The following is a 24,792-nucleotide window of genomic DNA, read 5'->3' on the forward strand; positions in this document are numbered from 1 at the left end:
GAAGTGCACACAGTATTCAAGATGTGGGTGTACTACGGATTTATACAGTGACATTAGATTTTCTGTCCCATCTTTCCCTTTCCTAATGGTTCCTAACATTCTATTAGCTTTTTTGACTGTGGCTGCATACTGAGCAGATGTTTTCAGAGAACTATCCATGATGACACCAAGATCTTTCTTAAGTGGTAACAGCTAATTTGGACCTCATCATTTTGTATGCAAAGTTGGGGTTGTTTTCCAATGTGCATTACTTTGCATTTATCAACACTGAATTTCATCTGCCATTTTGTTCTCTAGTCACCCAGTTTTATGAAATCCCTTTGTAACTCTTCACAGTCAGCTTTGGACTTAAAACTATCTTGAGTAATCTTTTTATCATCTACAAACTTTGCCTCAGTATGCCCCTTTTTTCAGATAATTCATTAATATGTGGAATAGCACCGGTTTCACTACAGATCCTCTAATTTCCCCTCTCCCCAGTGAAAACTGACCATTTATTCCTACCCTTCGGCTCCTATCTTTTAACCAGTTACTGATCCATGAGAGCACCTTCCTTCTTATCTCAAAACTGCCTACTTTGCTTAAGAGCCTTTGGTGAGGGACTAAGACTTTCAGAAAGTACACTATATCCACTGGATCACCCTTGTACACGTTTGTTGACACCCTCAAAGAACTCTAATAGATTGGTTAGGCATGATTTCCCTTTTTAAATAGCCATGTTGATTCTTCCCCAATTTATCGCAATAATCTATGTGTCTGATAATTCTGTTATTTACCATAGTTTCAACCAATTTGCGTGGCACTGAAGTTAGGTTAATCGGTCTGTAATTGCCAGGATCACCTCTGGAGCCTTTTTAAAAAATCAGTGTTACATTAGCTATCTGACAGTCATCATATACAGAGGCTGATTTAAGTAGTAGATTACATACCCCAGTTAGTAGTTCTGCAATTTTGTATTTGAGTTCCTCCAGAACTCTTGGGTGAATACCATCTGGTCCAGTTGACCTTTTACTGTTCAATTTGTCAGTTTGTTCCAAAATCTCGTCTATTGCCATGTTAGTCTGGGACAGTTCCTCTGATATGTTACATAAAAGGATGGCTCAGGTGTGAGAATCTCCATCACATCACATTTAGCTTCTTTAGGCTCATTTTTGACTGCCAGAATCTCTGCTATGCACAGAATAGGTGATAGAATTAAAATATTGGCTACCCACATGCCTTTTGTACCTATTTTAACATTTGTTATTCCTCAGGCTGGCTTGTGACTACTGCCTTGTGAGAATTTTTGTTTTTCTTTGTTATTAATTCATTTTCTCAGTATGTAACCTCCTTTTGCAAACTTCAAAGCATTTTCAAGCTATTAACATTAGAGAAAGCTGTCCCTGCCAACCAACAAAATGCAGCCATCTCTGGGGTGAAATATCACAAACATTACAATGATGCTGTAGAAATGGCAAGAATCTGGGAATTTCAACACATTGTCAGCCAATACCTGATGATTTGATACCATTGTGAAAGCACCGCTTTTAAAAGCAGGGTATCTGGGTTTGACAAAAACAAACTGATATGTTAGGTAGGAACAATATATATATTTTAGCAGGTAGTGTAATTCAGTGATATCCATACTGAATCAAAAATATGTGGCCATTTTAAAAAAATAAGCATATATATGAAGACAAAGTTAATAAAGAACTAGATTTTTTCTCTGATGCAGAAGAGGGACGGAGTCCACCAGATAGCCTGTTATGAATCCCTGATCCTTTTGACTAATCTGTACTGTCCCTGGCTCTGGCTCTTGTCTCAGCACAGTGTAGAACAGCCTAACAACTGATTTAATCTACACCATGTGGCAGTGGTCCCCAAGGGACTGCCCACCAGCTGGATACTCTTGGTGCCCTTGTCCTGACTCCTTCCTGCTTTTGCCCACCACTAAGATGGACACATGTAGGAATCCCACTGGTTGGATTCTCAGAATACAGAATTCCATTAACATTCTCATACCGAATATGTTTGAATTCAACCAGGGAACACAGTTCCCCACTGGCATTTTTTTGCTGTATTCCTTCATTACACGAATCATCAAATTTCACATCACTTATAGGCAACTGACCAATACAAAATTTTCAGATAGTGAATATTTTAAATTTAACTGTTCAATCATTATCTGCAAAACAAGACCTGTTCCCTACATAAATTCATAAACAGTTTTGAATTTCAGATACATCTGAGAATTTTATAACCTATTCAGGAACAGAGGGAGGGAGGCAAAATTCACCAAATGGTTTTATTGCTTACTTCTGATATTTACAATTCAAAGCATGAATCTATTGGTAACAATTGAACATAGCCTGTGGTATATGGTGGAGGGAAAATTCACAAATCATGAAACTGGAACACAAAATCCTTTCTAAATCTAGGATGTGCAAAACTGCATGCACATGTAAACAAACCTGACTGAAGGGCTTCAAAAGCAGGAAAGGATTTCTAGATTTTATAATCCTTGTGGATTAAGTTAGAATTTGCCTGAATGTAGAGAGTATAGTCCCTAGCTCAAAAAATCACTTCTTAATGGGATTATATCGCTATCTAATAGTGTCAAGTCATAAAATGGTCTAAAGTTTGAAGTCAGATCTTGTCCTTGATCAGACTCTATCGCTGTGAAAGCTGAGTGACTTTGTAGCTGGTTAAAATACCCTGTTTAATGGGATTCAGTAAATAGTTTCCTCTTAGTAATATCCGTGCCACAAATTGCCATCTGGTAAGTGGTCGTACAATTATGGGATGGGTCGGGGTCCATTCTTCTGTTCAGAAACCAGGGAAGAGGATGTGAACAGAAAGTTCATGCACTGGCCCTTCTGAAGCATATTACAGAGCAGAATTCATCACTGTGCCAATGCTGACCTCAGCACAGAGAGTAAGGGAGTGAGACAAAAGGTGGCTTTATGCCAAGTTTGTGCTTCCTCTGTGTTAGGGCTACCAGAGGCTACATGCCTTAGTGGTGAAATACTCCTGAAAGCAGAGTGTTTGGAGGAGGAGATTCAGCAAAACTCCCTCCACCACTCTTCTGAGAATCTTCAGAGGTCCCCTTTATTCCTCCCAGTTCTGAGGCAACTCCTTTGGGACCTCACTTAAGCCCATCTGAGCCTTAGCAGTTGGTTTGTCCCTTACCAGGTTTGGAGGCTGACTAGCCTATTTTGTCAGGAGTAGAGCTTGTAAACATTTTCTGCCAATGCTTTTTCTGGGTGAACGTTACAGCGTCAGGTTGACTGAAACATTTAACAAATTTGTGATGAATTTTGGTGTGTGTGCGGGGGGGGGAATTCTTAACAAATCTAAATGTTTCATTTTGACATATTCACAAGAAAGTGGTTTTAGTGTTTGATTGGAAATGACTTTTTGTTTCAAAATTTACTCAATTTTGTTTTAAATTGGAAAAGGGTCAATCTAAATTAAACAGATTGTTATGAGTTGAATGAAGGTTGTTTTTTGTTTTGTATTGGTTTTGGCTTTTTTAACTTTTCAGTTTGCTGAACATTTTCAAATATTTCATTTTCAGGCCAACCCAAACAATTTTTTCTCATATGTTGACAATTGCCAGTGAACTGTACAATCAGTTATTCACACAGCTCTGGTCAGAGGCCCGAGGAGCCAAGTTTGGGTTGAACAGGGGCTGAGAAGCAAGCTTTGGCTCCAGAGAACGATGAAAAGCAGCTGGAGCAGACCTGAGAATCAGACTCTGTGAGTTTCCGGAGGCACATTAAATAAATGTTTTCCTCTTCTCTTTTTCAAAGACCTGTATCTGTTACACAGCAGGAGGAAGGTTAATATTTGGTTTATGTTGTGTTACTATCTTGTCCTTTTTTGTCATAAATATGAAGGGAAAGTAATTTTTTATAACTGCTTTATAACACTAAAATTGTTTAAACCCCAAGTGGGTCATTCCAAGCAAGACTCTACTTGTATTCTGTGTGCATGTAGACGAGCCCTTCATCGCTCATGGTACAAATCAGCCAGAGACCTATTACTTTGCAAAAACCCAGTGTCCTTTTATTTCCCTGTGTTCATTCCCACCACCATCTATATACAACTCTGTACAATTCAATAGGAGTTAGGTAGCCACTTGTGGGACAGTAGTTCCTATTGCTAGCTAGGACCAGTTGTTCCTTCCTACCAGCTTTATAGGCCTTCTCCTCAGCAGGCTCACAGGTGATTGCTCTTAGGCTCCTTTAATGAGCCACACTCTGCCAGCTCCAATCAGTTCCTCTTGATGGGAGCTGCACTGGCAGGTTCTGAGCTAACAGGGGCTGGTTCAGTGCCTCTTAGGGCAGCACCCTGTTACAGTGCACATAATTGCATGTTCATAGGCTAGGATCTGAAATTTGAAGGTGCTGATATCTGCTAAAATTCTAGCACTTGCATGCACTTTTAAAATCATCTAACTTGCATGTTCTCAAGTGTTAGAAACTGCATCCTCCAAACCTACTGACCCCATACATTGCCTGCTGTATCAGTACTAAACTCATTATGTCCCCTCTCATAACATTAGGAGGTTGGGCTGGGGTAATACCCAAAGTATAAAGCATGTATCTCCACTAAAGATCCATGGTATCTTACACAGGGCAGTTGTGTTGCCCATTATGTGCTGTCCAAATTCCAAGTTGGCCAATTACATTCCTGGAACTGTTACCAGGTAGCAGCGCAAAAAGTCATTCACAAAGTCTATTTTAATAGCATCCACAAATTTGCTGTGATGGCATTGTAACTCATTTTATTCTGTGAACATCTGTACAAAGATTTTTGTTTACAGAAGACCAGAAAGAGAGAGAGAGAGAGCTGTGAATCTTTATTAATTCCTGAAGTATATGGTGGCCATCTTAAAGGATCTGTGTGGGTTTGGAAGTCATCCAGCCCAGGAGCAGAAATAGTGTAATGTAGCTTAAGTGGCCAATTATTCAGCACAAAAAGAAAATTATGAATAGTGGTTACTTGAATCGATAGTCATATTAAATTCTTTTGTGAATGACTGGACTTCACTTTAAGTGGGTTGGTGGGGGGGGTTGTCTGGTTTGCCAGGGGAGGGGGAATAGCACTTTCCGAGTGGGAAGTAGGAGAGAGGCTCAAAAGCTGCTGCAAAATGGGGAGTAGGTCAGTGTGACATCGCTGACTCATCCCCAGGGAACAGAACGGCTGGGGAATTGAAGAAGGGCAAGCCTGGTGGGAGAAGCCCTTTTCCCTGAATCAAGCTGAGTAGCACCCATCCACTCTCCCTTTCCTTGGGGTGGCAAAATACCAGGTTTGGTGAGGACCTGCTATAGACATCGCTCCTTTCTAAGGGGGCTGGGAAGGAATTTTTTCCTTAACACCAGATTGGCCTAGGTGGTGTGTGGTTGCCTTCTCCACAGCAGATTCAGGGAGAGTGTTATTATAGTGAGTAGGGAAGGGAGTTAGGCTGTGGTATCACAGAATCATTAAAAACGTGAGGGGCAGATGTCCAGGGTAGGTACTCTGTAGGGAAGGGTTACAATTACCAGATAAATGGCTTTATAAATTACTTAAAAAGGAGTAAAGAAGCAGAACTTGGTGGGTGTTTGGAGCTCCTATGACTAGTACGGCAGAGAGCCAATCCTCTTTTCTTTTATAGCCCACTTCAGCCTTCACTTGGGGGGAAGATGGTAAGGTCCCAGCAATGGGCTGCCCTGGGAACCTGGATGGAAGAAGAGGGGGGATGGAGGAAGCTCCCCAGGGAGAAATTGAATAAACATGGAGTTTTCTGCCCTGTACATTTATATGCCAGGTAATCCAAGACATCTAATAATATAGTTGTGGCCTGATTAAAATCATATCAAGTGTCTCCTGTCCTTCTTTCAGTATAGCCAGCTAATCACCTTGATAGATCCATGGTTGCATAAAACATTCACTGAACAATGAATATAGTTGTAAGTCAAAGTCTGTTCATAAATAATATGTGAACAGAGATAGCTAAATCGTTCAAATTAGTGGTTCATTGCAAATAGTTCTTCAGCTCCTCTGACCAGCAACCTTTTCCTTTCAGTTATAACTTATTAAGCAGCTTGAACTTTCTCCATTTCCTGCCTAATAGCATAGCTCTGCCTTTTAAACTATTTTTGGGTTTCACTCCAGAGCAAACATGATTTCAGTGATGAATAAAGTGATCTTTTGTGTATAATTAGTGTATTGATTTAAGTTTGTAAAGCACTTTGAGGTCTGTCTGGATGGAAGACAGTATAAATGTAAGATACTGTTGAAGGCATATTATTCTTTTGAAAATAATTACTCATTGTATTTAACCACATTTTTCTGCAAGAAGGAAATCAAATGGAAGGAAGGGTTTTCACTGCTTGGTCCAGAAGATATCACATCAGTTAGGCTGCAGGTTGACCACCACTGCTCTGTGGGCTGCACGCGGCCTGTCAAAGTAATCTGCTGGCAGGCCACCAGACCATTTGTTTACATTTGCATGGCTCCCCGCAGCTCCCAGTGGCTGCGGTTTGCCATTCCCTGCCAATGGGAGCTGAGGGAAGCAGCGGCCTGTGAAAATGTAAGCCATCTGGTGGCCTGCCAGCCAATTACCTTGACAAGCCACAGGTTGCCCACCACTGAGTTAGAGGCTACAAATAGCATGAACATATGCTAAGCAAGTGTATTCTGAATGCAATTAGAGAAGGTTAGTCTTGTGTTTAAGGCCCCTGACTGGGATTCAAAAGTTTGGGTTTAAGTCTTATCCCACAGGCTTCTTGTGTGACCTTGGCATGTCACTTAATTTTATATGTCTCAATTTCCCATTTGTAAAATGGGGATAATAATTATTTATTTGTCTTTGTTATCTATTTATATTATAAATTCTCCAAGGAAGGGATCATCTCTTACTGCTTGTTTTTACAGTAACTACAGGGCTCTGATCTCAGCTGGGGCTTCTAGCCACTATGTAATGCCAATAAACTAAATAATTAATATTCATAATTCAGACCAAAAGATGATTTTGGATGTTGAAGAAATTTGAACCTATCAATCAATCCTTTCCTCAGCGCACAGTGTATAGGATCACAGCAGGTATAGCTATATTTAGATCAAAATCAAGTTGGATTCACTTAATAAGTTTATGACATCATGATAAGAGTTGTTGTAAGCAGATATGCTACTTATAATCAAATCATCATTTCCTCTACCAAATTGATAGCATTATTAACTGACACTTACAAGCAATCTTGATGATTAAATTAGCTGTACTTCTCAAGTACATTATTTTCTGTCTTCCCCAGAGTACAAAAATCAAGCTAAAGTAACAGAAGTTTGGTACTTATCTGGACCAGGTGTCAGAAAATCAATAATCAGGAAAGAGGTCTTTCTCTTTTTCACTCTTTTCTTAAATGCCTCCTTCCTTTGTACTCTCTTTTCCTTTGCCTGTGTATCTAACTCTTAGGTCTCTTTCCCATTCTAATCCCTGGAAGCTGAGAAAATCCTGATATTGGCAGCTAGTGATCCCTAATAGAAATGGGAAAGGGGAAAGCGTCCATGCAGATTCTATTAGGCTTCTCAGTACATTTTAATAGTGTTGACTAAACATTTGATACCAAAGATTCTTAGACTTGCCTGCAAGAACATGTGTTCATGCCTCAGATGGGCCCCGGTGGATAAAGCTGGGTAACTACCCATCATCTCCAAGGAGAAGTAGTTCCATCCCATGACACTTTCTGTTCGATATGTATTGGAAGCTACAAGGGAAGAATAAGAGTCACTTAGTGTTTCAGCTTCATCAATATACTCCTGATTTCAACCATATGACTCTATTTTATCAAACTCAGATTATTTATAATTTATTAATTATTATCATTATTCTCGTAACTATATAAGGATCCAAATGAAAATGATCTGGCTACAACTTAGCATAGCTAGAACCTTCAGGGGTGGGTGTATTTTGTTTAATTTTTGACCAATGAGTGGTGTGACCAACTATTTGTGTGTGTACGCTGAACAGAGAACTTTAGTTGCTACACTGGTAGATATTTATTTGTATAACAGCGGAGACTAATCAGAGGTGGTAGGGAGCCAGAGGAAGAAAGTTTGAGGGCAGAGAACCAAACTCAAAACTTCATCTGTAAATACTTCATTTTCTTTGGATTTTTTTTGTATTTCTATTGTTTATTAATTTCTTGTTTTGTTTTCTTGTCTCAGGACTATTGTTTCCCTTACTGGAATATTTAATAATAATATTTCAGAATAAAAATTGTTGAAAAACTCATAGCAAAGTTTTTTTCATCATAGCCAGATTCTGTGGTACAGTTCAAACAAAACTACCATTGACTTCAATGGATGTTCTGCCCAATTTATGACTGTAGAATACACCTCATAATTTCTTATTTCACCAGTCCTAAAACAGTAGTAATACAATTTTAAAGAATTCTGCTACATTAACTGGAAACATAATATTTTTGTTCAAATTTCCACATATTGTCCATCATTATTCTTTTTGTAGCTCAAATTCAATTTTTAGATTATGTTTATAACAATCTGGTGTATTCTTGAGACAAGCTGTCAAATACTTGTCATGCTGAAAAGCAGAAACTGCCAAACTTCTTATGTGGATTTGTCCCCAAAAATGTTATCCCTAATTTTAGCACTGTTATTGTTGTCATTTTGCAATTAAACAGAGGGATATGCAGCATGGCCTGTAAATAAAGTGTCTGTGATCTGCAAAAGGGCATTCCCTCCTACAGTCTTCTATTTCAAAAGTTGCATGAATACCAAAGGTGTGTAAAAGTTATTCTAAGATATTATCCCACCTACAGTATATCAGTGTGGATTGGCAAAAAAAAAAAAAAAAAAAAAGACCCACTATTTTATTAAATTATTCTGATCTGAAGCAGGTGAGGGGAGGGAAAGGAGTCATTACATGTGTTGTTGTAGAATGTATAAGCTATGCAGACTTCTGAGTCAGTAGAGGAGGAAAAAAGATAAAAGAATTGATACTTTTCAGTCCACAGCTTCTCCATAATATTTGAATGAGTTGTTATATGGCTGTCTGGCACTTGGCAAATGACTTAACTGAGGGATTAGATCATTTATTGCAAATTAAGTTATTTCTATCATATTCCAACTCAGGAATCCTTCTGTCTTTTTTTTCCTCAACAATGATTGAATAAATGAGCAGATGCGGATGTCATGTCCTTGTGTGATTAGCTGGAACTCCTAGTTCATGGCAAGAAGCATCTTACTTGCACAATAACCTTTTGAGTAACTCACTAGAAGATCTGTGTGCATATAAGTGACAGGAATTTAGCTTTGCCTCACCGATCTGATTTTCTGCTGAATTTCACAATAGTGAAATGGTTAGAAGAATTGCTTGAGTCAAGATGGAACATATGCACAAATGCAAGAAATATCATTGGGTAAGCGTCTCTGGTCCAATCAAGCAGTGCAAATCACAGGACAGGAAGTAAAGCAAAGGAAGCCTAAGCCACCTTTGTGGCCTCTGATCATGGGGCCATCTGTGGGCTGATATGGCCCCCAGACTATATGAGAGCAGTCTGAAGGCTTCTGTAAATTACACCTGCCCCAGTTTGGCCCCAAGAATACAGAGAGCACAGCGTACCCCAACAAATAAGTTTGTGGATTTATGTGTGAGCAAGTTATAGACATATGCAATACTGACTTGTATATGCAACTGGGAATTGTACACCCATATGTAATTAAAAATTTCTGCCTTTATGTTCTTTTGATCAAGTGTGCATCACTATTCCTTTTTTTTTTTTGAAAGATAGAGTTGTAGCCTCTGTGTAAGTTTATTCTTATTCTCACTCTCATAGTGGGGGGGAAAAATCTTCCTTTCAGACAATCCTCCAGTAGCAAATAATTATTCTTGGAACTGCCCTGTGGTTACTGATCCGTGTGATGTGCAAAGTACTCAGGACTAATGTTTTGTTTTCAGGTTCTTCCTGAGTTTGCTGAGGCTAGGCAAGAAGTGGCATAATCTCTTGCATTACTATCTCAAGTCCTTGCCAATCAATGTAGAAGCATTGTCAGTTGACTCTGTAGGGAGAACCAGATGGCTGGCTTTTTTTTTTTGATTGAAAGGAAGATTGTAGTAATAAGATAGACATAAGTGGTGGGAAGGGTAGGGGGAGAAGGGAGGATCTTTTAAACAGGCATTAGATGGTCCATCCGAGAAAAATAAAAAATATTCTCCCTAAGTTATTAGCAATAAGAGAGGCAGAGTTGTAAGACAGAGATCTTTATTGACTATGCAAAAGAGGCGATTATTACACACAGAAAGGCATGTTTTGTCTGGAATCAACCTGGCCCTCCGTTTGCATTCCTGAGCCCTTTGTCACACCAAAGTAGGTCCCTCCTAAAATCTGAATCTCTATCTCTCCATTTCTCTTACTGTGCAGCATTCAGACATTTTTCATTCTTTTCTTTCCCTCAAGCTCTGCCTCTTTAAGAGCTAGGAACTCATTTCCTCTCACTTCTGCATGATAACCCTCTAAAGAGCTGGGAGTAGCACTGTCCATACCAGGAGCTATAAGCACATTGGTGGAGTTACAGAAATAAACTTAAGCTGAAAATTTGGATCCAGATCCAAACTTCCAAAACATTGAGGAATCTTTGTTTTTACTAACTTCAGGCCATTAGAAAGATGAACATGTAAGATCCTCCATTCTACTTTTATGATGTAGCACTTTGATAAGTAAGGGAGTCCATGGTACTTATATGGCCCCCATTACAGTAGTATCTGAGCAATTCATAATCAGTTTTTAATGTACACAACACTCCATAATATCTCTGTGAACCAGGGCTTTGGAGCTGTGCTCCGACTCCACTCCAGCTTCAGGCAAAAACCTGCTGTTCCACTGCTCCGGAGCTGCTCCATGCTCCAGCTCTGGGCTCTGCTCCAAAGTCCTGCTGTGAACAACTATTACCCACATTTTACAGATGGGAAACTGAGGTATAAAGATTCTAAATGACTTGCCTAAAGTCACACAAGAAGTCAGTGGCAGAGCAGGAAGTAGAACCCAGGTGTCTCAAGTTCTGAGCTAGTGTCCTAACCATTGGACCACAATTCTTTTCCCTTAAAGTCTTAGCAACATCATTGTCACCATAGAGGGAGGTATTATGCTAACATGAAAGAAAACTGCTGCCTGCTACTTACTTATGGGTACAGATGCAATGTTTTAATCTTAGCCTTGTCCAGATCTGCTTGGGTTTTTTTTGAGGGGGGAGAGGAGATGGAGGGGTGGTCTCTTCTAACCAACAGCAGCAGCACTATCACCCCCTACTTGAGGGCATGCCTATGTAGCTTGTATTTTGGTTGTATTTGTACACACTGTGGTAAATTGAGCCCTGTTCTCTACCTAATAGATTACAGAACTGAAGGGAAAGAAGTGGAGGAATTATAATGAACTAATGTGTGTCATATCTTTGCAAAAAAAATAAGTAATGTAAAAAACTTGCAGTGTTCCAGACTTCAATGAAAATAGAGTAGGCGTAAGAGAAAAATGGGTAATTTCAAAATTAAAGGACACAGGACATAATGGAAAACTGTACAATATTTGATAGCAATATGATAACATATGTTCCAATACTGTGCCTAAGGATAACAGGGAGGTAACATTCATTAGGCATATGATTAATGAGAAACTTCTGACTGGCTGGTGGAATTAGTGCAGAAGAGGAAAAAGGTATTAAAGCCCTTTTGGAAGGAAATGGGGGGCGGGGGAGAAGAGAATCTGGAAATGCCTAGTCCTAATCGTGTATTAATTTACCCTACTGCCATATTTGTTTTCTGCGACTGGTCTCAATAAAGTACTTACTACCAAATTCTGCTGTTTAGTATGATATTTAATTTATAACTGTGATTGACTTCTGGAAACTCAAACAAGCATTTGGTTGATTTATTAGTGTCTACAGATGCAATAATCATCATCAGTGATTTTAATCAAGGTTCCCCTTCAGCAACCATATATACCACGTAGGTGACCTTGATGACAGAACACTCAACAATATTAAATAACAGATATCCAGAAGATTATTTTGATTTCTACCTCTGCTGATTTGTTCATTCCAATTGCAAAACGTGGTTGAATGGATGAAAGGATTTGATTTGGTTGGGGATTGGTCCTGCTTTGAGCAGGGGGTTGGATTAGATGACCTCCTGCAGTCCTTTCCAACCCTGAGATTCTATGAAAGACATCTGGGCACTGAGAAATTCTTTGAATTTTAATCCACTTTACTTAAACTTTTAAATTGGGGTTTGGTTGCCTTTGAAACTTATCACTATGGAGTCCAAAAAGACATCTGATTTTCATCTACACACAGTATGTATACTGGATTTTTTTCTCTCTTTTCTATTTTTGTTTCAGTTACATAGAAAAATTATATGAAGAGTTGTTATTATTAACAACAAAACTATACTTATTTATAGATTAACCTACGTGAGAATTATTCTAAGACACATTAGAGAAAACAGTTCATTGAGCTCAATTAAAAGACTTGGGAAAACAAAATATCTTTAGCCTGCCATGATGAATATAAATCTCACCTCAATAATTGAAAATTCCTTAAATTTTGGGGTGTAATAGATAACTGGAACCTGAGCTTTCTATATATAGTAAAGTTGCTAACTCAATATGGCCCAAGTGGTTCAAATAAAACATGAGACAAAAGTTCAGGAGGGTTAAGTCCTTGGAGAAATGTAGAGATATACAGAAATGCTGGAACAATTTTTGTAGTGGGGATACTGAGAGCCATTGAACTAAACTGCAAATCTGGATATGATGGAATCCATTTCAAGCCAGGCGGTGTAGCAGCACCCCTACTTCCAGCACCTAGGCAGATATATATAGGATTTTTTTAAAAAGCCAACTTAAAATAATATGAGTCAGTTAAAATTGTGGCAGTAGAACACTTTGTGTTGAGGATTAACTTGATACCAGTAGTTTCCAAACATGTTCATTTCTGGCCGTGAGCATTATGGGAGAGATTCTCTACATGCTGTTGAGCCAATTGAGTGGCACAAATGAGCCATGATCTGGCCACAAATGCCTACAAGAGAATTACCTTGTTTGTGGGGACTCCTCCTGGATATAAGCATGCTGGAGCTCGGACCTGTGTCTGAAGCCTGCTGTGTCATTTTTAAGTGAGGAGAGAGTGTCAGGAGTAGGAAGGGTGTGATGTAGGACTGACAAATCAAAACTATACAGTCTCAAGTTTCATTTAAGGCTCTAGAACAGAGGTGCAATTTAGTATAGGTCATTAGTTGCTCTAATTTGCATCAGGGCTGGCCTTCAGCCTATTACTCATTAAATCAATTGGTAACTTACTCCAACATTACTCATGTTGTTCTGTGTTGCTGATTTGAAGTTTGGGGGCAAAGAGGCTGTTTGTGTGGATACAGTGACAAATGCATCTGTGCTGATGATTACTTACATGCATAGGAGCATTTCTTAGCTCTCTTGAGTGTGATTCCACTTTGCCTTACTTTAGCTCCTAGTTTTCTCTCAACATTCTCTCTTATCATTTGCTCAGCTCAAAAAATGGTTTTTCTTCCTGCCTACAACAAAAGCTCAGCCTGGAATCAAGATGTGCTCTTTTTCCTTCTTTGATCACAGTTAGAGATACACCTGAGCAGGGCTCATCTGTAATCAGCATCACTCATCTGGAGTCAGACTGTTCACCAATCATGCCTAATCTGTCTGATGACTTTGATAAAGAAGTAGTGGTGCAGAGATTTTAATGGGAGTTAAGCACCTAACCCATTTAGGCACTTTTAAAAATCCCAATAGGTGCTTATCTGCATTTTTAGGTACCGTAGTACCTTTGAAAATTGGGCCTGATTCCCTTTCAAGGAAACTAATGTCTGAAGAGTTTGTAGAAACATTTGCAGGAAAGGGCAAAAGAAAGTAATCAAGACTCTGAGCAGGATACCATTTGCAACTGATTGACTGTATCCCCCAGTGGTGGGGTAGAGTGTGTTCAGGTGCAGGAATGGTAGCAAATCTCCAAGAGCTATAAAGATCTGGCTGCAGAGGCAAATGGTTAGCCAATGGTTGCTTAGCAGCAGACCTCAGCTTTTGGTTGTTTGGGGTTAAGGTAGTTAGTAGTTTCTTGGGGTTTGCTTAGAAGTGTTAAGTAAAGAAGAAGGAAAAAATTCAGCTTTTAATTTACCTCACCATCCAGCCTTCATTAGTAGTAGTAGGAGTCATAGAAAAGCTAGCCTTAAAAAAGAAGCAGTAAGAGTTTAGAGTAAAGGGACTTAATTTTAAAATCATATGGAGGCTTTAACTGTTCTGCTGTCAGCAGGTCTTTTGTTTGACTTTCAGATCCTGGCCTAGCTGCCACTCTCCTAGCTGACTTCCCTAAAAAGGTGTTGTTTTTTTTCTGCCATCTTTAAGTCTTGTGTTTTTCTGTTCTGTGCAATCCATGTATTTCTTCCTTTTTGTTTCTGTAAAGAAGCAGTATGCTATAAGCTCTTACTTGGCAGTTCTTCATAGGATACCTTTGGTTAAGAGAAACTTAAGTTTAGGGTTCCTGTTTTTGAAGTTCAGTGTTAGTTTATTTTTAAAATACAGAAAATTGAGAATCAGGAACACTAATGCATATAGCTGGGATCTACCTATTACCCCTAGATGCCCTCCCATACTTGTCTAAAACAGGTTCTATCAGCAGAGCGCAACCCTTCAAACACAAGAATTCATCATGCCATATTAATCTTACAGATCTGAGTAACTTTTTTGCTCATGAAGGCTTTTCACATACAAACTTTTAGAAGACTTCTATAGGCAACATGTCTAAGTATTACTATTTAAATATGGCATGAACATGTCTGCTGCCAGCCTCTTTTAAATGATATAAAACATTTGAACGCAGTTGTGCAAAATAATCTCAAGTGCATTTGCTCTGAGACTAAAATTTAACCCTTGTGGCAGGAGGTATTAGAAAAAACTTTAGCCCTGAATCCCAGAAATAAGTGAAAATAGAAGTTTGATTTTTTAATTGGGAAACACATTCACAATATTAAATTATGGCAAAATTAATTCCTAGGAGCAAGTATGAGCAAATAAAGTTGATTAAATGGAAATCACAAGTGCTTTCTAAAACTGAGAAATAAATCAGTGTATTTGATTAGATACACTTAGAAAATTCCACACTGATACTTGCCATTATTATATGTGGAAACCATTTATGGATTTGTATGGTGAAGCCTAACCTAATATGAAATCTATAATAGTTTTGATATGCCTATTAGAGCTATGTGAAACTTGGAAACTCCTTCCCATCTGCCCCGGAAATTCCTCAAGAAAAGTATCTCCAGTCTACATCTTGGGATTTCATACTCCCTAGACTTCAATTTGAGACCATTAGTACTTTTTGTTTTACATTGCACCATGAGACAGCGCAAAAAAGTTTCTTCCCACTGCTCTTGGGCGGAAATAGACCATCTTGGAGAGACATATTTCACAGAGTGTACAGAGTCACATTCTTTTGATAATGGGGAAGAGGAAAGTGCTGGAGATTAGCCTTGGCACTGGACTATACACTATGTACATAGAATATGGGAATCTGGATTTTTAATAGCAATCACACAGAAGTGTTGGCCCTGATCCTGATGCCTAACCCCCCTGCTTCTCTCAGAGATGATGAACAATATTGTGAGGGTATACTTTCAGTACAAGGCAAACAGGGGCAGAGTTACATATACTGCCTATCTCAGTCACACTAGGTTAATCACTAGATAATCACTTTGCACACAGCCACAAGATTAAAAGGAACAAATAAAAGTGGAGTATCAAAGCAATGCAGTGGCTGAGTTACATATTTCCTAGCCTGCCCCTCTGCTGTTATATCTACTCACAGTCTATATTGTAAAGACAAGGCATTACTGAGTATGACCTGTGCAGATGTGAACAGGATTGGAAGTTTTTACTAAAATAATATGGTCATGATGGAGGAGCAGAAGATAATCCAGCCCTCTCTTGGGGATGAAGCACCACAGATGTTCCAGATAAATAAAGTAGGCCATATGAGAAATATATACAATTATAATAAAGAGAAGCAAAAGGGAAAGTGGGGCCGCTCAAATCCACCCATACAAAGATGCTTTTTCTGTATAAAAGTGTCAGCGGACTAGAACATTTGTTTAGGGAAGAACCAACAAACTGCAGAAAAGATTTTTTTTAAATATGGATTTATGATTAATAAGAAGATGCAGCACTTTGCACTTTCCAAATTTTGCCTGCCTTTTTGTTTTCATAAACAAAGGCCTTGATTCAACAAAAATATGTAAGCCTGTTTCAGTCCATCTTTATTCAATAAAGCATTGAAGCAAATGTTTGTGTTTTTCTGAATCAGAGCCTCTTTAATTCCCTTTAAATAATTATCTCCCTACTTTGAGGTCTGCAGGGTCGGTAAAAGAAGACAATCTCCAAATCTCAGCATTATCAAACAGAATTAACCTCAGAATTGGAAAGATAATGAATCAAATCATTATTGTGAGAATAAAGCTGATCAGACCATTTTCCTCTGAAGGAAATGCTGATAAAAAATGTGAAAATATACATAACATGTTAGCTGAGACTTTCAAGACGGCATAGAAGATTTAGAAGCACTGTTTCCATTGAAATGACTAGGAAAGCTGCACCTAAGTCCCTTAGGCAGCTTTGAATACCTTAGTTTTGTGAAATATTTTCATCTTCTGAGCGTAGACCCCTTTATTTATGGTTTTATCATTCTTTCTCCACTTTTTTAGGCATTTAGTAAATCCTCTAATTTAATTAGTTTGGAAAAATCAATAAAAAGTTAATTACAAATCTAGATCGGCCATTGATTTAGGAAGTTTAGTCATACAGCATCTTAATACAAACTGTCATACACTAGAGATATTGCTGTTATAACTGGCTAACTTGAAGCTATCTAAATGTATGAACATCAAAGTCATTCAATAATTTGGCTGTCACTCTAAATGTAAAGCCATGTGGATGAAACTAAAAATCCTTCCTTTGAAATCAATACCTTTTCTACTCCTCTTTCCATTTATGTGTGCACTGTCCAGTGTAACTTAATTGAGAGCATGTATCTCACCAAGATGTGTTGAATTGTTTAACTCTTTCACTGCACCCAGCTTTTTACAGTTGCACTTTTAAAGTAAATCTATGTAACTATTTCAAATTTGTCTAATATCCGTATAAGATATGTTAAGTTTCATTACAGCAGCATGTTTCCTGGAGTTGTAACTGTCAGTTGTAGTGCAGGGGCTGGAGACAGGACTCCTGGGTTCTATTCCAGTTCTGGCACTGACACATGGTCATTCTGGCACAGTTATTTAACTATTCTGTGCTTCAGTTTAGTTGTTATTCTGGCCACTTTAGAGATCTCTATCACAGGGGCGATGTGAGGCAGAGTAAATTAGAAAGCACATGAACAGCCTCCCATGAAAAGTGCTATAAGTGCTCAGTGTCATTATTACAGTGGGAAGGCTAGCATCAACAGAAGGGTTAAAACATGATACAACTGCACGCTAAAACAGGTTAGAAAATTAAGGTCTGGATGGAGGCCATTAATGATAAAGTAGAATCAAAGTGAAGGAAATACTTTCCTGAAATGGTTTTGAAGTGCTCTTTGCAATGTGAATTTGAAGAAACAGACTCAACTAATTTTATTACTATATCTATTGGAGTGGTATTTGTAAAGGGTTAGAATAAGAGTATTCCAATTATAAACAGCTTTAGGAAGATCTGATTTACTAAATTTTAGGCTTTTATGTATTCACGTAATTAAAGTGGCCTATTTTTAATAATAATTTTAGATTCAACCCCCTGACTAAACTGTACTTAGCTAATTGTTGAAAAATCCATAATAGCCTCTTTGTCGTAACTTTAATAGTCTTAAAAGAGGAGGAAATAAACTTGCAGTGCAGAAATAAATTCAACAGCTTGTCAGAAGGAATGTGCAATGCTGTAGAGTGTCAGTGTAGAAAAAGGAGAATTTACCCTCACTAAAGTGTGATGCACATACTCTCTTTTTGAAACACAGAAACAGCAATATTTCAGCCCCTACAAGGGCTGAAATATTGAATGTAGATCCTATATGCTTGTCTATAAAACATGCTTGCTTACCTTTTGTGCATGGATTGTCAAATATATTTGGTCATATTACTATGAGTACCAATGTTCATCAATACTGTTGATTTCTCTCTCACACACATAGTACCCTAAAAGAGCTCCTAATTTAACTGAAAAGTACCTCCACGGCAACTCAGCTGTAAAGGCCTCAATGAGTCCTCTCAAAGTCTGCAGAACAGGCAACCAACTTGCCTATTCCAACGGAATATCCCTTTGTGACTTTGAATTCTGGTTTGGGGCCCTAATGTATCACCTAAATCTACCTCCTCTTTTCTTCTGCAACGTGCCACATTGGTAGTACATGATGAGAGGATGACTTTGAATTTACAGCTGGACTCACATCTTAGTGGAGGGTAGATATTTCCCTGATAGCCAGGAGAGTTCTTTTAAATGGCGCTGATGGAGCCATGTATATTTGAAGTTGTCAGTCACACAGAAGAATTGTATTTCCCACAACGGTAGAGGAAGAGAAGGGACCCGTTTTTAAAGAGAAAGTGTCCTGCAAGTTGTTAAGCATGTTTGAAGCTACCACTGAAAATTCAGCCAAGGTGCAAGAGCAGCTCTTCCCCCAATTGCATTACAGCTGTAATGATTCTGTGGCTGCCATAGCCTTCAAGGGGAACAGCAAGGATGGACTCAAGGTCTTCTGCTGCAAAAATGCATCCATTTCCTATCGTGAGTTAAAAGAGAATCTCTGGGTAATTGTAAGTAATTAGGGCAGCCCTCCGACCACTAATGACATGACAACATGCACTGAGCAGACCCAACATCCATCTATTAAGTATTGGCAATACATCAAGTAGCCAGTATGTTACAGAGCAATTAGGGGAGAGCCATTATCAAGAACTCTGCATAGTTCCCACAGGGTAGAAAAGGTTTCAGAGTAGCACCTGGTTATCTGTATCCGCAAAAGTCACTCACAGTCTTTATTCAAGTGTAATTTAACGGTGTCCATTTTGCAAATTAATTCCAATTCAGCAGTCTCTTGTTGGAGTCTGTTTTTGAAGTTTTTTATGTTGTAATATTGCAACTTTTAGGTCTGTAATCAAGTGACAGACATTTAGGATTCTAAGTCTCATTACTTAGACTTCTATGTCATTTAGGTGCTTTTAAAAATGTTACCCAGGGACTTCAGTGAAACTAAATTTAAACACAAGAATGCTCATTTTGAAGGCCATGGTAGACGAGTGCCCTTCATGAGTTGCCAAGTCTCTGGGAGTTCTGTATTTTCTAGATGGAGTTGTTCCTTATTTTAGTGTTATGTGGCAGCAAAGGCACTATGGCACTAGTGGCATCCCTAAGTCTTACTATGATTTATAACCAATACTACCTCAATAGGCTTATGACAGAAAACAACTTGCACAGTCACCAATTCTCTTTAACATCCTGGCATGGGCCATGGAAGTCTCTTCAGAGACACACTCCAAAGCTTTTCAAACCTTGGGACCTATGAACTTCTGAAGCCCAGTTCTGATATAGAAATATACAAATCTGGTTTGAATGAAACTCTGAAAGGCTTATATAGCTTCACTTCTACTTGTATCACCATGACCTGCAGGATTATTAATGATTGTTCGTTTCATGCTATCTGCTAAGTGGCCTAACCACTTCTAATTGTCTACTAAACTGTTTTTTTTTTCATAGCACTTGGTTTCTTCTACTGAATATGTCTTTCATCATCCTGTAGCCAAACTGCTTGTTTATCCCTAAGAACAAGCACACCAGTCTCCTGTCCACTTTGGGCTGAGAGTATTTATCAGACATTTATTATACTTTGATACATCAAAGAGGTAAATACAATTGTTTGAATGCCCCAGTAACTGGGCATTCTTACTTCCATGGCACTTAGTGTTTTACAATGACATTACACTATATTGCACGGTAAGGCTTTTCAGAGAAATAGTCCTGATTACAGAAATGAGTTCGCTATTCTTTTAACTTGTCTCACAAGATATGATCTCTCATTAGAATAGCCTTTGTGAAACATTAATTTAATTAATGAAAAGGGTGACAATGAAAAATATTATCAGGCATAAAATTACCCTGGATTTAGCAGACAAAAATATCATGTAGGCAATCCACATTCTTCATAACGTGTCATGCAAGAAATGATGATCACATTAAGATGGATTACATTTATAATTTATCATGTCTACCCACTATATTTGGAGTCTTTAAAACCAGTGGACTATCAGCATGTCATTAACAATATGGTTATTTATGGACATTAAGCCACAAAAACTTGTATTAAAGTACCATTAAAGATTTGCTATAAACCAACTAATGCAAATAAATTCAACATTAGGGTTGTAACTTAACTCATTATTTGCTAAGCCTGGTTAGTGCATCAGTTTATTTGAGGTCCTTTCTGAGTTTCTCAGTCCACAGCATTACCATATCTGTAGATAAGGTTGAAGATAACATTTTAAATATAAATATCCTTATTTTTGAGTGTTTAAATAAGCTCTTTAGGATCAGAAGGTTCTGTATGTTTCTTTTTAGGTTTTTTGTTTTGTTTTTTTTTCAATTTAATCCCCTCTTTAACTAGATTGTTAAAAGGAAAAACCATATGTAAAAAGAAAAAAAAACTATGAAAAAATGTCTTGTGTCCAAAGGTACTTCAGACACAGTCAGAGGTTGACCAAAACCAAAACCATCATTTAAAACCCCAGCGCGTGAATTTTTGGGTCAAGCGTATTTGGATTCAACCACTGGGTGGTGAAATCTTAGTGCCATTCTCATTAATGGGAGTTTTGCCATTAACTTCAACTGGGCCAGGAATTCACCCATTGACTCCAAAGTCAACTGGTTTGGAATCTTGGGCTGAATCCAAACCAGAGAGTGAGGAGAACTGTAAATTGTGGTGACCCATAGCATAGGGAAGACACGTAGTCAAGGTGAGACTTTCAGAAAAGGAAAAGGTAAAAGCAGAGATATTCACAGGCAGTGTATTGAACTTACTTTTTATCCTCACATTCCTTATTAATTGACAATATTCTTCTGCTCAAAATATGCCCTTATAACTACAAGAAGACACTGTTTGGGATTGGTAGGCTGACTATAAGTGTAATTTAGCCTGTGCATCAAATATCACTAATTAGAAAGCACAAATACTAAGGTCTCAAACTCTAACATTAAGTTGCATCTACAATTCTATGCATTTATTCATCATTTTCCTATTTCAATATATTAACATGGGATAAATGTTTCAGGAGTTAGATTTGAGCTATACAACTTTTGAACAAAATCAAGATTCTGAGACAGCAATTACAATTTTTAGTGCCCAGAAAGTTGCAGCAGATTGTAAACAGTCATCATATAACTAAAAAAAAAAAAATTTTAGAGGTAGTAAAATTTCAGACACTGGAGACCATATCTGTCAAATAGTTTCTTTATTGTTGATGCAATTCTGCCCCACAATTGTAACTGAATAACTTTGGAAACCTTTGCACTATGTCATCCCATCAACTTTTTAGATGGGATTGGATAGCTTACTGTATGCTGCACCCCATTTAGATATATTTCCAAATGAACAGTAGAGTAAGGTACTATTTTGCTTCAAATTGAAATGACATAATGATCAGTTTAATTTAAATTGAAAGAAGTACCATAAAGAGAGATTTCTCACTAAACAAGGTCAATAGCAAAATTTGAACTGGATGATAAAATGGGATTAATATTTTGGAAAAAATACAAAAAGAATTTCCTATATTTAAAAATTTTTCTACAAAATCCAAATTTAATGACTCGTGCAGTTTTTAGCAATCAACATTTTCATTATCTATACTCATGGGTGAAATCCTGACTCCACTGAAGTCAATGGGAGCTTTGTTGTTGGCCTTTCAATTTCATTTAATATCCCCATATTTGGACTGCTTTATTTATCTGCTCAAAACTATTCCATAATTTGTAAACCTCTAAGTTATACCCTCATATTCATATCTCTGCTAAACTAAATAGAACCCAACCTTTTAAATTCTCCTCCAGTGAAAATTTTGTGACAGGTGGATCACAGAAAACCCCTTGGGAACTGCCAACTGATGTGCTGAGACTACCCCTGAGCCTGTTTCACCTGGCAGCTTGGGACTTCAGTGCCCTGCCTGGTTTGAGCCAGACATGCTAGCCTGCTGCAATCCCAGACCCAGTCTGAACCACATCCCCTAAAAGCTGCAGGCTTAACTGAAAACAGCTAAGAAGTGTTCCTGTCTCCAACACTCAGGTACCCAGCACCCAATGGGATCCAAACCCCAAATAAATCCACTTTACCCTGTATAAAGCTTATACAGAGTAACTCAAATTGTTCACCTCTATAACACTGATAGAGAGATGTGCACAGCTGTTTGCTCCCCCAGGTATAATATATACTCTGGTTAATTAATAAGTCAAAAGTGGTGTATTTAAATAAAAAAGTAGGATTTAAGTGGTTTGAAGTGATAACGGACAAACGAAGTAAATTACCAAAAAAAATAAAATAAAACATGCAAGGCTATGCCTAATACAGTAAGAAATGGAATACAGATGAAATCTTACCCTCAAAGATGTTCCAGTAAGCTTCTTTTACGACTAACCTTCTTCCAGTCTGGGTCCAGCAATCACTCACACCCAGGTTACTGTCTTTGTTCCAGTTTCTTTTAGGTATCCTTTGGGGGTGAAGAGGCTATCTCTTGAGCAGCTGAAGACAAAATGGAGGGTCTTCCAGAGTTTTAAATAGACTTTATCTTGTGGGTGGAGACCCCCTCCTCTCTTCTATGCAAAATCAGCTCCAAGATGGCGTTTTGGAGTCACATGGCAAGTCACATGTCGATGACTCAGTTTTACAGACAGCAGCCATTGCCTACATGCTATCTTTGAATGTCTCCAGAAAGACTTCTTATGTGTATTGGAGTCATCCAAGATCCATTGTTAGTTAAGCGTTTCTTGACTGGGCACTTAATTTGCAAATTCCTTTCTCAGGAAGCTGACCAAATGCTCTACTAAGGCTACTTAAACTCAAACAAGTACACAGCCAATATTCATAACTTTGAATACAAAAATGACACATGCATACAAATAGGAAATAGGAGATATGTTACATGGCGTATGGAGCATAAAACATATTCCAGTTATGTCATATATCCATTCATAAGCATACTTCCATAAAGAATTATAGGGTGCAACATCACACATATAATCGTTTTGTTTTATAGTTTCTGGAACTCTGTAGATATATTACCCAGTTTTAAATAGATATAGATATCCAGAAGGGAACATAGGATTCTAAATAAATGAGTTACCTTTTTTATTTTGTCATTAGGTTATTTAATTTGATCTGGGGGAGTCAATGGGTCTGTTTGTTTAGTAATTTCTACAAGATTATCCAGAAAGCCCAAAGTATTTGGTAGGTACTCTTAGCTATTAAAAAGCCAAACAAATAAGTTTGTGATGGAGTTATGATATATTCAGTACTATTTTCTATTCCATTCTTTACACATCCTAACACTTTGCTTGCTTTTTCTGACTATTGCTGTATAAAATATTAAGTTATAAAATAAATAATTCTCGCAAAAATCCAACCAAAATTTATAGTAGCAGAAAATAGTTTGTTTAATACTAACTTATCCACTGTTTGTGCTCGTTCCAAGATGAATTCTTAATGGTTTAGCACTCTTTAACAGAAAAAGCATATCCTAACAACAAGCTGAGGTTTAGTATGGTTGATTTACCATAAACTTGAAGATTAACATCCCTCAACAATCAAGCTAATTTAGTGGATGCTGCTGTGAAGTTGTATTCCGCTTTGCTAACTGAACTGAACCTAAATGGGACAGATGTTGGTGGTTTACCCTTTTTCAAGTTACACTGTTGCTAGGCAAATTTAGTCCTTGCCTTAAAAATATATATAGCTCACTGGAATGTTTAGCTAGACTGAGTCCCCTTCCTCATTATTTCATTCCAATGTGAGGCATTTGCAGGAGATGATGGTTTGTCAACAACCACAAAGAGTGGAGCCAGGTTTTATAAGGTCAGCTCAATACTATGAGTTTTTGAAAAGTTAAATTCGTTGTCCCTTCCTAGACCCTCTAAGAGTGGTCTATTTTACATACATGTCAAGCACTACATACTTGTTACCTGCCTGTGGACAGAGACTGTTATTTTGGGGGAATCTGCAAAAGATGCTTCTGCCATCCTCATGTTGCAAAAAATGTACACGTGAAAGTTTACAGGCTACCATTATCAAGGATCACAGCTTCTGATATGTCAATAACAGATGTTGTATTGCCTCCCACCAGTTGGATGAATCAGAACACTGCAGTGATTTACTAAAGGCTATAACAAGCTAGTGCAAAGATATCCATACTAACAATAGCAGCACAGTTCTTGGAGTGTCTCCCAGAACAGTTGAATAGGACTACTACAGAATTCTACAAATTACTAATGACCACTACAAATTACTAATGACCAACAAAGACTTAGCCTTCTAGAAACAGTGAAGCATCAGGCCAGCTCATGACTGCTTTGGTGTTTGCAGTCCTACTCTTGTGAAGTGAGTCCTGACAGAGCTGTTCACCAGCTATACTCCATCGCTGCTTTCTAAGGCTTCCAAAAGGCAGATCTTTATGGAAGATTTGGGTCTGTTACTAACTCCAGTCTTGATCTTGATATTGTCTTTACTTGAGCC

Source organism: Chelonoidis abingdonii, chromosome 7 (genome assembly GCF_003597395.2).
Source record: "Chelonoidis abingdonii isolate Lonesome George chromosome 7, CheloAbing_2.0, whole genome shotgun sequence".
NCBI lineage: Eukaryota > Metazoa > Chordata > Testudines > Testudinidae > Chelonoidis > Chelonoidis abingdonii.